Here is a 15182-nt window from a genome sequence, read left to right as displayed (position 1 = left end):
GCAAAGCTCCATTAACATCTGCTGAAGATAGACCATTTTCCAGCAAAAGTAAGATGTCTACTACTTACCGTGGACAATCCGATGTGCTCCCTTTTTTACGGACACGAACAACTGAAACAAAGGTAGATGATGGCCAAAAAAAGAAAATGCTTGAATGGATCTCAAGTGGTCCAACAAGTGCTCTCTCCACCACCTCAACTACCGCATCCAAAAAACACCAGTCCTCTGAGTTGTCATCCCAATCACACTTGCTTTCTCCCAGCTCTCAAGTCTCCATCCGCCCTGCACACTATGGTGGAACTGAGATGGCTGAGTCTGCAGTGCTGTTCAGTCACACTATAGCCTGGGAATCAGAGGTCTGCTCCCAAGCTACAGTGAGTACAGACCAGGAAATGGTCCGCAGTGATGCCCAGAACCTTTGTGACTCTGATTCAGGCAATGAGGACCATGTTTCTGAGCATAATGTTGACCCTTATTCACAAACTGTAACACCTGTTGTTATAGACAATGAGAAACATACTGATGACGATGAGACGCAGATACCAGATTGGGATGACAACTTAAATATTCGGTCAGGGCAAGAAGAGGCTCGGTCTGAGGGTGAGGGGAGTGCAAACACAACAATTGATGAGGAAGTTCTAGATCCCACCTACTGTGAACCCACAGTCAGGCAGTCGAGGAGGTCAACATAGGCGGTGGAGGAGGATGCAACTGACGATGATGTTACCTTGCGCCTTCCTAGACAGAGGAGGAGTACTGGTAGCACGTCTACAACTGCATCCTCAGCCACCACTCTGCCTCTGAGCACTAGTCGGGGTGGATCAGCAGGTCGCATGCCCTCTAAGCCTTGCCTAGCCTGGTCCTTTTTTGACATAGCAAAAGATCGCCCAAATCATGTGATATGTAAATTTTGTCATGATTTTGTTAGTAGAGGGCAAAACCTCAGCAGTTTGACAACGTCTTCCACGAATCGTCACATGAATAAATATCATATGTCCCAGTGGGAAGCTCACCGTGCTGCAATGTGGCCTAGCAGAGTGAACCATCCACCGCCTGCCCCTTCCAGTGCATCCGCGGGCTCTTCATCTTCTAGGACTGTGGGGACAGCTGTCACACCTGGTTTTCCACGCACCACTTCTACCACTGTAACCGCAACAGGCAGTTTGCTTGGTAGGTCGTCAGTTGGTTTGGAAGGGGAAACAAGTGCGTGTGTACAGCTATCTCAGACATCGATAGCACCAACGTTAGATGAAGGCAACATCATGTCTATGCCTGCACTTTCCTCACAAACCTGCATTTTTCCAGGGACACCCTACTCAACACCATATACACACAGCAGCCAGATCTCTGTCCCTCAGATGAGGACAAATAAAAGGCCATTTTCTGCAACCCATGACAAAGCTAAGAGGTTGACTTTATCCCTTTGTAAGCTCTTGGCTACCGAAATGCTGCCTTTCCGCCTGGTGGACACCCAAAATTTTAGAGATCTTATGTCTGTCGTTGTGCCCCAGTACCAGATGCGCAGTCGCCACTACTTCTCTAAGAAAGGTGTGCCTGCGCTACACCAGCATGTCGCACACAACATAACCGCTTCCTTGGGAAACTCTGTGTGTGAACGGGTGCATTTCACCACCGATACTTGGACCAGTAAGCATGGACAGGGACGTTACATGTCACTGACTGGGCACGGCGTACTATGCTGGCAGCAGAGCACAACGGCATCAGGCGGTCTTTAGCTTGAAATGTCTTGGAAATAAGAGACACACAGCGGCTGAGTTGTGGGCAGCTCTGGAGACTGATTTTGGTAAATGGTTGTCTCCACTCAACTTGCAGCCTGGTAAGGCCGTGTGCGACAATGCTGCAAACCTGGGTGCGGCCCTTCTCCTGGGCAAGGTGACACACGTGCCTTGTATGGCTCACGTGTTGAACCTTGTTGTCCAGCAATTTTTAACACACTATCCCGTCCTAAATGGCCTTCTGAACAGGGCACGAAAACTGTCTGCTCACTTCCGCCGTTCAACCACCGCTGCTAAGCGACTTGCATCGCTCCCGAAGTGTTTCGGGCTGCCGGTTCATCGCCTGAAATGCGATGTGCCGACACGCTGGAATTCGACTCTCCACATGTTACAGCAACTGTGGCAGCACCGTCGAGCCCTGGTGCAATACGTCATGACGTATAGCCTGGGCCAACGAGATGCAGAGGTGGGGCAGATCACCCTGATGGAGTGGTCTCAGATCAAGGACCTATGCACCCTTCTGCACAGTTTCGACATGGCGACGAATATGTTTAGCGCTGACAATGCCATTATCAGCATGACAATTCCAGTCATTTACATGCTGGAGCACACGCTAAACACTATTCAGAGTCAGGGGGTGGGACAACAGGAAGGGGAGGAACTACAGGAGGATTCATATGCGCAAGAGACAACAACATCACCAAGGTCCAGATGTTCATCATCACCAACGCGGCAGGCATGGGACCATGGGTGACAGGGATCAACAGGGGCGCATGGTAGCAGGTGAAATGTTGAGGAAGGTGCAGGAGAACATGAAGAAATGGAGGACGAACTGTCCATGGACATGGAAGACTCAGCGGATGAGGGAGACCTTGGTCAAATTTCAGTTGAAAGAGGTTGGGGGGAGATGTCAGAGGAAGAAAGAACGGTTAGCACCTCTATGCCACAAACACAGCGTGGACTTGGTCCGCATGGCTGCGCAAGACACATGAGTGCCTTCTTGCTGCACTACCTCCAACATGACCCTCGTATTGTCAAAATTAGAAGTGATGATGACTACTGGCTTGCCACACTATTAGATCCCCAGTACAAGTCCAAATTTTGTGACATAATTCCAGCCATAGAAAGGGACGCACGTATGCAGGAGTATCAGCAAAAGCTGTTACTCGATCTTAGCTCGGCTTTTCCACCAAACAACCGTGGTGCAGGGAGTGATTCTCCCAGTTGTAACTTGACAAACATGGGACGGTCTCGTCATCTTCAATAGTCTACCCGTACCAGCAGCACCATATCTGGTGCTGGTAACAGCAATCTTATTGAATCTTTTCATAATTTTTTTAGACCATCCTTTGCAAGGCCACCAGAGACAACAAGTCTGACACATCGTCAACAGCTGGAGGGAATGATAAAGGAGTATCTCCAAATGAACATCGATGCCATGACTTTGCAAATGGAGCCTTGCTCATTTTGGGCTTCAAATCTTAAAAAATGGCCAGAGCTCTCCACTTACGCCTTGGAGATTTTGTTGTGTCCAGCTGCGAGCGTTGTCCCTGAACGTGTCTTCAGTGCTGCTGGATGTGTGCCGACAGATAAGCGCACGCGCCTGTCCAGTGACAATGTGGACAATCTAACTTTTATCAAAATGAACAAGTCATGGATCCACAAGGAATTTACTACCCCTGTGTCATCCTGGGGAGAGTAAATGCTTGTGGCTTTGGAATGTTCTTAATGCAAATCTACCTGTGAAGTGTACAACTGGGGCACAAGTGCTGCCACTGAAGGGGTGGGTGTGTGTGTGGCCCAATTTTTGGAAAAAAAGGGAGACTCCGCTTGGAGTAACCCTTGCTTAAAGTGTTTTTAAAAATAATTCAAGATGAACAGAGCTGGGATCAGGAAAGATTTGCAACCTACCCCGGGGTCATCCTGGGAACGGTTAAGGATGGTGTAATTTTGAATGTTCTTGATGCAAATCTATCTGTGAAGTATACAACTGGGGCACAAGTGCTGCCACTGAAGGGGTGGGTGGGTGTGTGTGGCCCAATTTTTGGAAAAAAGGGAGACTCCGCTTGGAGTAACCCTTGCTTGCTGTGTTTTTTAAAAGGAGCCAAGATGAACAAGTCATGGTTCAGCAAAGACTTTGCTACCTACCCCGGTGTCATCCTGGGGATGGTTAAGTATGGCGTATTTTTGAATGTGCTTGATGCAAATCTACCTGTGAAGTGTACAACTGGGGCACAAGTGCTGCCACTGAAGGGGTGGGTGTGTATGTGGCCCAATTTCTGGAAAAAAAGGGAGACTCCGCTTGGAGTAACCCTTGCTTACAGTGTTTTTAAAAATGATCCAAGAGGAACAGAGCTGGGATCAGGAAAGACTTTGCTACCTACCCCGGTGTCATCCTGGGGACGGTTAAGTATGGCATATTTTTGAATGTGCTTGATGCAAATCTACCTGTGAAGTGTACAACTGGGGCACAAGTGCTGCCACTGAAGGGGTGGGTGTGTGTGTGGCCCAATTTTTGGAAAAAAGGGAGATTCCGCTTGGAGTAACCTTGCGGTGTTTTACATGATTTTAGAAGGGCATGCCATGCCTATATCTGTGTCTCATCCTCTTTTCCTTGTAACGCTGTTTTGTTTTCGCATGAGAATTTGTTCTTGTCACTTTCCTATGTGTTTGTCTTGTGTTGTGAGTTGTTTGTCACCTTTTGGACACCTTTGAGGGTGTTTTTATGTGTTTGTGATTGCCTCCCATTGTTTCTATGCGGTTCGAGTGGTTCGCCGAACCGAACTCGAACGAGACCTCCGTTTGGCGAACCGAACTTGAGCCGAACCACGGCCGGTACGCTCATCTCTAGTAGAGAGTATTATTTTTTCTGCCACCTAATTTGGTCTTTAAGTAACACAAGTTTCTTTTGGGTGCCACTAATCTAGGACTTTCTTGTTCAGATCCCCCACTGGATGTGCTGTGTTCTCTTTAGTTATTATTAAGTGTGTCTATAAATATCTTTGCACATCTTTAATACATAAAAAAAACCATTTATTTCCGGCTCCTGCATTTTCTGGTACGTGTCACACGGATGGCACATGGAATGTACACAAATGATACATATATGACACATACATATACAAGGATGGCCACCTAGATGGTTAATACAAATGTCACTTTCGTGCATATTTTTTAAACAGACATATGAAGGAGGGCTAAAAAACAGGTAATAAAATAATGAAAGTTGATTTCAGGGTTGTATGAATGAGCATGGCAACAAGAAGCTTCAATGATTAACACAAATGAATCCAAGTTTCCTTTGCCCTAGATGTTTTTTGTGTAAAAGAGTTTAACCCCTTAGTGACGGAGCTAATTTTCACCTTAATGACCAGACCAAATTTTGCAATTCTGACCAGTGTCACTTCATGAGGTTATAACTCTGGAACGCTTCAACGGATCCCGGTGATTCTGAGATTGTTTTTTCGTCACATATTGGACTTCATGTTAGTACCAAATTTAGGACAATATTTTTTGCGTTTATTGAAGAAAAAAATTGAATATTGGCAAAAATTTTGAAAATTTAGCAATTTTCAACTTTTGAATTTTTATACCGTTAAACCAGAGATTTCTGTGACACAAAATAGTTAATAAATAACATTTCCCACATGTCTACTTTACATCAGCACAATTTTGGAAACAACATTTTTTTTTGTTAGGAAGTTAGAGGGGTTCAAAGTTTATCAGCGATTTCTCATTTTTACATCAAAATTTACAAAACCATTTTTTTAGGGACCACATCACATTTGAAGTGACTTCAATAGGCCTAGATGACAGAAAATACCCAAAAGTGACACCATTATAAAAACTGCACCCCCCAAAGTACTCAAAACCACATTCAAGAAGTTTATTAACCCTTCAGGTGCTTTACATGAACAAAAGCAATGTGGAATGAAAAAAAGCAAAAATTAAATTTTACCTAAAAATGTTGCTCTAACCCAAATTTATTCACTTTTAGAAGAACTAACACAACAAAATGGACCCCAAAACTTGTTCCCCACTTTCTTATGAGTGCGCCGATACCCCACATGTGGTCAGAAACCTCTGTTTGGACAAATGGGAGGGCTCGGAACAGAAGGAGCAATATTTGAATTTTGGAAAGCAAATTTGGCTGAAATAGATTGCGGGCACCATGTTGCATTTACAGGTCCGCTAAGGTACCTAAACAGAAGAAACCCCTCACAAGTGACACCATTTTGGAAACTAGACCCCTCAAGGCTTCTATCTAGGGGTATAGTGAGCATTTTAGATCCACAGGTACTTCACAGATTTTGTTAACGTTACGTTGTCATATTGAAAATTTTAATAATTTTCTCAAAAATGTTGCTTTAGCATCAATTTTCTCACTTTTTCAAGAGGTAATTCCAAAAATTTGACCTCAAGGTTTGTTAACCACTTTTTTATGAGCGCGGTGATACCTCACATGTGGTCTGAAACCTTTGTTTGGACAAATGGGAGGGCTTGGAACGAAAGGAGCAATATTTGAATTTTGGAAAGGAAATTTGGCTGAAAAAGATTGCGGGCACCATGTCACATTTGGAGGACCCCTAAGGTACCTAAACAGCAGAAACCCCACACAAGTGACCCCATTTTGGAAACTAGGCCCCTCAAGGAATTTATCTAGATGTTTGGTGAGTACCCTGAACCCCCAGGTGCTTCACAGAATTTTATAACGTTGAGCCATGAAAAAAAAAAAAAAATTTTACCACAAAATTGTTATTTCAACCAGGTAGCATTTTTTTTTACAAGAGTAAAAGGAAAAAATTCAGCATAACATTTATTGTGCAATTTCTCCTGAGTTTGGCGATACCTTATATGTGGTGGAAATCAACTGTTTGGGCGCATGGCAGGGCTCGGAAGGGAAGGAGTGCCATTTGACTGCAAAATTGGCTGGAATCAATAGCGGACGCCAGGTTGCATTTGGAGAGCCCCTGAGGTGCCTAAACAGTGGAGGTCCCCCACAAGTGACTCCATTCTGGAAACAAGACACCTCAAGGCTTTTATCTAGGTGTATAGTGAGCAGTATGAATCCACGAATACTTCACAGAATTTGATAAGCTTAGGTTGCCATATTGAAAATTTTCATTTTTTTCACAAAAATGTTGCTTCAGCATCAAATTTCTCACTTTTTCAAGAGACAACAACAAACCGTGGACCCAACAGGTTGTTATCCAATGTCTTATGAGCACAGGGATACCCCACATGTGGCCAAAAACCTCTGTTTGGATAAATGGGAGGGCTTGGAATGGAAGCAGCACCATTTGAATTCTGGAAAAGTTGAAATAAATTGCGGGCACCATGTCACATTTGCAGGGCCCCTTGGGTACCTATACATTAGAAACCCCCACAAGTGACCCCATTTTGGAAACTGGATTTTATTCAGGAGTATAATAAGCATTTTGAATCCACAGGTACTTCACAAAAATGTTGCTGTAGCAACCAATGTCTCACTTTTAGGCTATGTGGACATGAGCCAGCGACACGGCGTCTAGTACACAGTGTCAGCCTCCTGCAGAGATGTGAGTGTTGTCCACGGGAGAACGCAGCTGCCCATGCCCACGATTTGGGTTCAGGCCGCTGTGGAGCTCTATGCTACCTGCAGAGAACACTCATCTCCGCAGCATAAATTGACATGCTGAGGCTCGGGAAGCTGCGCCACAGGTCAGTTTATGTGGCGGAGAAAAGAAGCACATTGGGCAAGCACATTGGGCATGGGATTTCTAAAAATCCTTCCACTGTGCTTCTACTGCACAATGCAGCGTTATGGACGCAGGGAAAACACTCTGCGCCCAAAACGCTGCAAATCCCGATTGTGGGCGCACAGCCTAAAATGCTACAATGGATGAATGGATACATGTCAAACATATATAACGTCCCACCCCCTGCATATTCTAAGCTGGCGCCCTTTAGTGCCTTTCATGTGGCACTAAAGGGTGCCTAGCCTTGTATTTAGCCCCCCAAAAAAATAATAATTAAAATAAACGACGTGGGGTCCCCCCCATTTTTGATAGCCAGCTAGGGTAAAGCAGACAGCTGTAGCCTGCAAACCACAGCTGACAGCTTCACCTTGGCTGGTGATCAATTTGGAGGGCTCCCCAGGCGTTTTTTTAAAAAAAAAAAAAACGTGGGGTCCCCCCCAAATTAGATCACCAGCCAAGGTGAAGCGGACAGCTGGGGTCTGGTATTCTCAGGGTGGGAAGAGCCATGGTTATTGGACTCTTCCCAGCCTAAAAATAGCAGGCCGCAGCCGCCCCAGAAGTGGCGCATCCATTAGATGCGCCAATCCTGGCGCTTCGCCCCAGCTCATCCCGCGCCCTGGTGCGGTGGCAGACGGGGTAATATATGGGGTTGATACCAGCTGTAATGTCACCTGGCATCAAGCCCTGGGGTTAGTGATGTCACGGCATCTAAACAGATACCCGACATCACTAACCCAGTCAAGTAATAGACAAAAAAAAAAAAGACAAAAAAAAAATTTATTTGAAAAAAAAACTCCCCGAAACATTCCTCTTTCCCCAATTTATTGAAAATAAAGAAATTACAGTCGCTGTAATCCGCTGTAATCCGTGAGGTCCCACGCCGACTCTGGATCTTCTAGAATATGGGGGGCACGTTCAGGGAACGTATCCCCCATTTTCTGGAAGAGCAAGCTCTCCATGAGCAGTGTGGGTGCAGTAATCTGAGAATACTGCACTCACACTGCCCCGGTCCAACTTAGGGCAGAGTGACCTGCAGTAACCTCATTCCAGAATATGAGGGGCACGCTCACAGAACGTACCCCCCATTTTCTGGAACAGCAGTCTCTCCATGTGAGGACCACACTCCTCACATGGAGAGACTGCTGATTACTGCACTCACTCTCCCCCGGTCCACAGTGGAGCAGCCTGTGCATCAGCGACGTCAGCGTCCCTGCAAGACTGACGTCGCTGATGCACAGGCTGCTCCACTGTGGACCGGGGGAGGAATCCAGCTGACAGCCGCTGTCTGCGCATGCGCCGTCAGCATTCAAGAAGGAGGCGGCGTGATCGCGGGACGGATCACCAGACAGGTAACGTATGACCGGGGGCTCGGGGGCTGGGGGGGGGTGATGGGGGGTGACCTAGTGGGACCTGGGGGGACCTGGGGACACCTTTCTGCCGCATGTGACGTGTCACATGCGGCAGAAAGAGCAGAATGAATGCGGGGGAGGGGGGGTGGCTCTGGAGACCCGGAGGGGGCTCCGGTGACCAGAGGGCTCCGGTGGACCGGAGGAGGGGTCAGGGGGAGGACATTTCCCTCCGATCTGAAATGTTTGATCATTTCAGATCGGAGGGAAATGAATGCAGAGGCGGCGGCGGCAGTTTTCAGCGCGCGTCGGCGCCATCTTGCACGCTCCGGAGGGGGGCTCTGAAGAACTGGAGGGGGCTCCAGGGACCAAAGAGCTCCGGTGTACCGGAGGAGAGGTCAGGAGGGGGACATTTCCCTCCGATCTGAAATGTTTGATCATTTCAGATCGGAGGGAAATGAATGCAGAGGCGGCGGCGGCGGGAGTTTTCAGCGCGCATCGGCGCCATCTTGGATTTTCCGGAGGGGGGGGGGTTGGATGGATTTCTCCGGTACCGGGGGCTTTGGGGGCACTAAGGGCTCACATTTATTTCTCATCTGACATGTTTAATCACGTCAGATGAGAAATAAATAAATTTTACCAGCCATTTTTTTTTTTTTTATGTTGTCGCCGGTATACGGTGTATACCGGCGATCGCATTAACGGGGTGCATACAAAACACCCCGATTCATAATCTGGGGGGTCTCAGCTACCCCCGGTAGCTGAAACCCCCGAGATTTTTCGTCACTGGGGGGCGCTACAGGGTTTTTCCGGCCTGACGTCTCAAGACGTCGGAACAGAATAAGTACCCTGTTTTTCCGACGTCTTGAGACGTTAGTCCGTCGCTATGGGGTTAAACCCCTTCACGACTGATGATGTACATGTACATCATCGACTGTGTCCCTGCCTTTGATGCGGACTTGCATGCCAAACCCGCATCTTTCCAAGCTGATTTGTGTAGATCCACTCTCGGCTGTTAATCCGTTAAATATAACTGTCAATCTTTGACAGCAGCATTTATCACTCACTGACAATAAGTGCATCACAAATCCAGTCCATCAATGTGCCCCTCATGTTATCACACGGGGCCAAAGGGTTGTCATGACAGCTGGGGTTCAGCTGATAACACCCGTGCCTGTCATGACAATCCTCCTGTGAACTTCGGCTGCAATCTGGCATTCATAGGAGATCGATATTTTTGTGATACAGATCAGTGCTGATGCATTGCTCTGTATTTGCACAGGTGATGAGATGATTACAGCTTAAAGTCCCAAGAGGAGACTAATAAATACTCTAAAATAAATTTAAAAGTTTTTAAAAAACATAAAAAATTATAAGAACACAAAAGTTCAAAATATCCCCCCTTATTCCCATGAAAAATAAAACAGAAACAACCCAAAACACATCTTTGGTGTTGCCATGTTCAGAAATGCCCAATCTATCAATATATGAAATAAATTAAATTGATCATTAAATGGCGTAACAAGAAAAAAAATCAAAACGCCAGACTTACGAATTTTTTGAATGCTGCAATATTGCAATAAAATATGATAGAAGACGATCAAAGTATTTTTTTACACCCCTAAATGGTATCAGTAAAAACATCAGCTTGGGGCGCAAAAAAGTGCCAAAATCATTCAGCCTAAGATCCAGAAAATTGAAATGTTACGGGTCAGTCTTGGAAAATGGTGACAAAAGCAAAATTCTCTTTTTTTACAAACACCAGAGTATTTGTTTACCATTTTAAAGAATATATATATACATATATATATATATATATATATATATATATATATATATATATATATATATATATTGTATATATTTATTGTCTACATACTCATACTGTTCTGGTGAATCATACTGTAAGGTCAGTTTTACCATATAAAGGGAACATGGCAAATAAAAATAAAATGTGGTGGAATTGCACTTTGTTTGCACTTTCACCATACAGAATGAATGGTGTCATTCAAAAGTACAACTCTTCCCGCAAAAAACAAGAACTCTTAAATGGCTATATTCACAAAAAAAATTAAAATAAAATCGCTCTTAGAAGAAGGGGAGGAAAAAACTGAAAAAAAGGAGGGATTAATGAAAAGTGGAGTCTTTTTTTAACGATATGGCATGGTTATAGGGAACAGAATGAGTGGATCACAGATACAATCGTAATGCATACAACGATTAGAGATATTACATAGAATGGATCATGCATCATCCACTTTAGAGACAATTGGAGGGAAAAACAGATATTTTTGCGGTTTTGTTTATTACATATTTGTGGCTTACTGAAAATAATCAAAATAATGATTTTCAAAGTGTTTCATTGATTCTCCATTTACAGTATAATTTTGCCAAATGGACTTAACAGAAGTAAAATATAACTGTTGTGAGAAATATATTAGAAGAATTTCAAAAAGACATATTTAGTCATGGTTCCAATGAAGTTAATTATATTTGGAATAAGCATTAAGCACTATTATTTTGATTAAATACTATACTGTACATCCTATTAATGTCTAGTTAATAATGTGATAAATAATACATAATGTTTAAAATATTTACTGAATTTATAGATATAAAATTCTTGCTTTGACTTGAAAATAAAGAGTCAAAAGCTGATGACAATAAAAATTCAAGCCTAAAAACTGAATAGAGCTAGCAAAAAATCAGGAAAGAAATCTAATTTTAAGTAAAATACCTTTCTTAGATTACACTGATTCCATGAATGATTTGTAAGCCATCTGTGCTCTTCCTGATTCAATATGCAGACGGTTGTATAAAACACTAAATATTTCCTCATAACCTGACATAAAATGTGGGTCTTACAGGTGTACAGTATGGAAGGAATTCTAGAGAAAAATAAAATCATAAAAAAATATCATAAAATAAATTTCATTGTTTAGCTTTTCTGGAATTTATGTCTTATTGTCTCCTGACTCCCTGACTTTTTTTTTAGAGACTGCATCAAATATAGCTTTCCAAAAAATGACCTCATCCTGAGCTTATGTACCTGCTAAACATTTTACTGATTTCATAATTAATATCAAGGCCAGATGTTCCATTAAAAAACAATATTGTAGAGGTGAAATTTCATTCACTAGTCTCCATTCAATGCTACAGGAAAGTCTAACGTTATTTTTTATCTGAAAACAGTAAAATGCACATATTACAGACATATGTCACCCCTATTTCATATTTGGACCTGCACTGAGCTACTAACAATTGGCTAGAATTTAACTGAACTCATATCAATAGAAAAGTCCATAGTTAATTAAAAACAATGTCTATTTGAAAAAAAAGAAACAAATATATATAAATATATATGTACATATATGTATATACATATATATATATATATATATATATATGTGTATATACTGTATATATATATATATATATATATATATATATATGCACGTATGTGATTACCTATGTCTATATATGTATTTATAGGGAAAAAGCTGAACGCTTTAAAAAAATCGAAGTACAGTTAATTTATTTTTATGAATTATAAAAAGCAAAGTGAATGGATTAATTCCTTCATGACCAATGACGTACTATTATGTCATTGGTCTTGTTCTCCGATTACCACAGGCTCTTCCAGCGAGCCTGCGGTAATCTCCATATATGTCTCCTTATTTGATCATCAGACATGTGTGGCTAACAGGCATGGGTGGATCAGAGATCTTCCCGTGTCTGTTAACCTCTTAGATGTGCTATCAAGCACTGACAGCATGATTTAAAAAACCACAGCGGGGTTCGCGCTGTTCCCTGCCACCATCAGCGGCCCCATGATACAATTGTAGCGCCCGTGAATACATCAGGGTGCTACAGGGAACTGCATCCTTACCCAGGGTACAGGGCCTACCCCCCCATGGTTCCAGGTACCCAGGAAACCGGTGTCACTCCCATCTGTACCACAAAACCCAATCACCTCACATCAGTCACTGCCAGACACACCAGGGAGGTTGGACTAGCTGGAAAATTGGCCAGCCACTTGGGAACTGGGCAGACTGTAAGGGGAGAGATGGAGAGGGGAGAAGTAAGCTCCACAGAGTGATTAGCTGGGAGAGTTAGCTCCTGGAGAGCTAAGAAAAACTGATTGGGTCGCAAGCAGTGATCCGAGTCCATAGGAGTCGGGGACCGGTTGCAGGGACGATGGACAGGGACGTAGTCTTGGAGGGACTGTCAGCACCAGAAGGCCCCAACAGAACTGACCGGTACCGAGCACGATGGGGTACAGGACCCTAGGTCAGGAGCCGATTCAACGTCCTGACAATTCACTTGAGAGGGAGAAGATCTTCAAGGACTTCCCTAAATGCTCAGAGACCGAGGGCATCAGCACCATGAGGGGGACAGGGTTTTTCCAGACACAGCAACCCACTGAGGTCCCAAGTGCCAGCCCTTAGGTGCATGGCTACACTACACATAGTAAGCAGGGCCCCGAACAGCTACAAGCCACGGGGACCATCAACGGACAACAAATTGTACACAGATGCAGGCTCCGAATCACTATGTGACATCAGTGGGACTGGGTACTTGGACCGGCTCCCGGCAGCGGCAGCTGTACTTAGAAACTTTGGTTTACCTACAGTGTGTGTGTCTCCTTTCTCCACCTCGTCCAACACCACGACTACCCGCAGTGAGTAAACTGGTCCCTGCACCCTGTCCTCCCAAATCTACCAACCCCCTGAGCCCGGGGCCTTCCCTACCTGCGGAGAGACTGACACCTCGTTGCTTCACACCATCTGCCCTGGTCCTCTCTCCAGCAGTGGCGGTACTCCCATTACCACAACTCGCAGGTGGCATCACGAACTTTTCCCCTGTAAATTACCCCTTTTACGGATCGGAGTATCCGACAAGCTGGGTCCGGACCCCTCGAGCCACGACGATCCCAGATCCGAGCAGCCCGATTAACACTGGGCTGGCACACAATCACAGGGCGCCAATGTGTTACTATGATAGTGCGGGAACAGACAATAAGCCCTGATGCTGTCATGAGTCACTTTCTATGAGAGCCGACAGAGGACCAGCATTAACAGGAGAGCAGTATTTCTACTGAAGCATCACTCTAATCAGGAGGAGCAATCGGACTGTACACTGATAAAGTCCCCAAGTTAAACTAATAAAATTAATAAAAATGTAAAAAAAAAAGTTTTAAAGAATATAAAAACTTAAAGTTCAAATCACCCCCTTTTTGTGACATTGAAAATAAAATAAAAATATTTGAAAATAAATAAAGAAAGGTACATAACATTGGAAAAAAAACCAATGGCCCTGATTCCTCAAGACATTTGATTTCCATGCTTGTCTTGATGAGGAGTCAAAAGCTCCTGACTCATTGATGAATCAATAGTCTAACAAGTCTGTGCCACAAATCTTAGGCGGGCTTTGCACGTTGCGACATCGCAAGCCGATGCTGCGATGTCGCACGCGATAGTCCCCGCCCCTGTCGCAGGTACGATATCTTGTGACAGCTGGCGTAGCGATAATTATCGCTACCCCAGCTTCACATGCACTCACCTGCCCTGCGACCGTCGCTCTGGCCGGCGACCCGCCTCCATCCTAAGGGGGCGGGTCGTGCGGCGTCACAGCGACGTCACACGGCAGGCGGCCAATGGCGGCGGAGGGGCGGAGATGAGCAGGATGTAAACATCCTGCCCACCTCCTTCCTTCCATATAGCCGCTGGCGGCAGGTAAGGAGATGTTCCTCGTTCCTGCGGCTTCACACACAGCGATGTGTGCTGCAGCAGGAACGAGGAACTACATCGTACCTGTCGCGGCACTGGCATTATGGAAATGTCGGAGCCTGCACCGATGATACGATAACGACGCTTTTGCGCTCGTTCATAATATCATCTAGGATTTACACACTACGACATCGCAAGTGACGCCGGATGTGCGTCACTTTCGATTTGACCCCACCGACATCGCACCTGCGATGTCGTAGTGTGCAAAGCCGCCCTTACTCTAGTTAGGTTTGATACTGGCCAAAGCCTTGTTTTAGGCATGACTCCCCCACATAATTGTGCACTTGTAACAGCACAAATAATCACTGCATGAGTTTCTGCCCTTCATGATGAATCTTGGCTATATTTTGAATTACCGCCTGCCCGGACTTCTCGTTAGGGCTCATGTCCATCTGCGATTTTCTTGTGCGAGTGCGATCCGATAAAAAATCAGATTGCACTCGCACCAGTGTTAAGCAATGAGGCAGTTTCCCCTGTCCTGTTTTTTCTCCACAAGAATCAGGCTCTCTGTGCAGTCGCAGCATGCTGTGTTTTGCACCGAGTCTCGGTTCACGCATGTGTAAAATCGCACTG

At 44.8% G+C, this 15182-nt stretch overlaps 1 protein-coding gene across 1 annotated transcript in view; it reads right to left on the bottom strand.

Moving 5' to 3' along the window:
* Positions 1–15182, bottom strand: part of SUGCT (succinyl-CoA:glutarate-CoA transferase) — a 1764969-nt gene that overhangs the window by 94738 nt on the left and 1655049 nt on the right. The gene's annotated exons all lie outside the window — the stretch shown is intronic.

The sequence above is a fragment of the Anomaloglossus baeobatrachus genome, chromosome 6 (genome assembly GCF_048569485.1).
Source record: "Anomaloglossus baeobatrachus isolate aAnoBae1 chromosome 6, aAnoBae1.hap1, whole genome shotgun sequence".
NCBI lineage: Eukaryota > Metazoa > Chordata > Amphibia > Anura > Aromobatidae > Anomaloglossus > Anomaloglossus baeobatrachus.
This window is presented reverse-complemented; position numbering and strand designations above follow the sequence as displayed.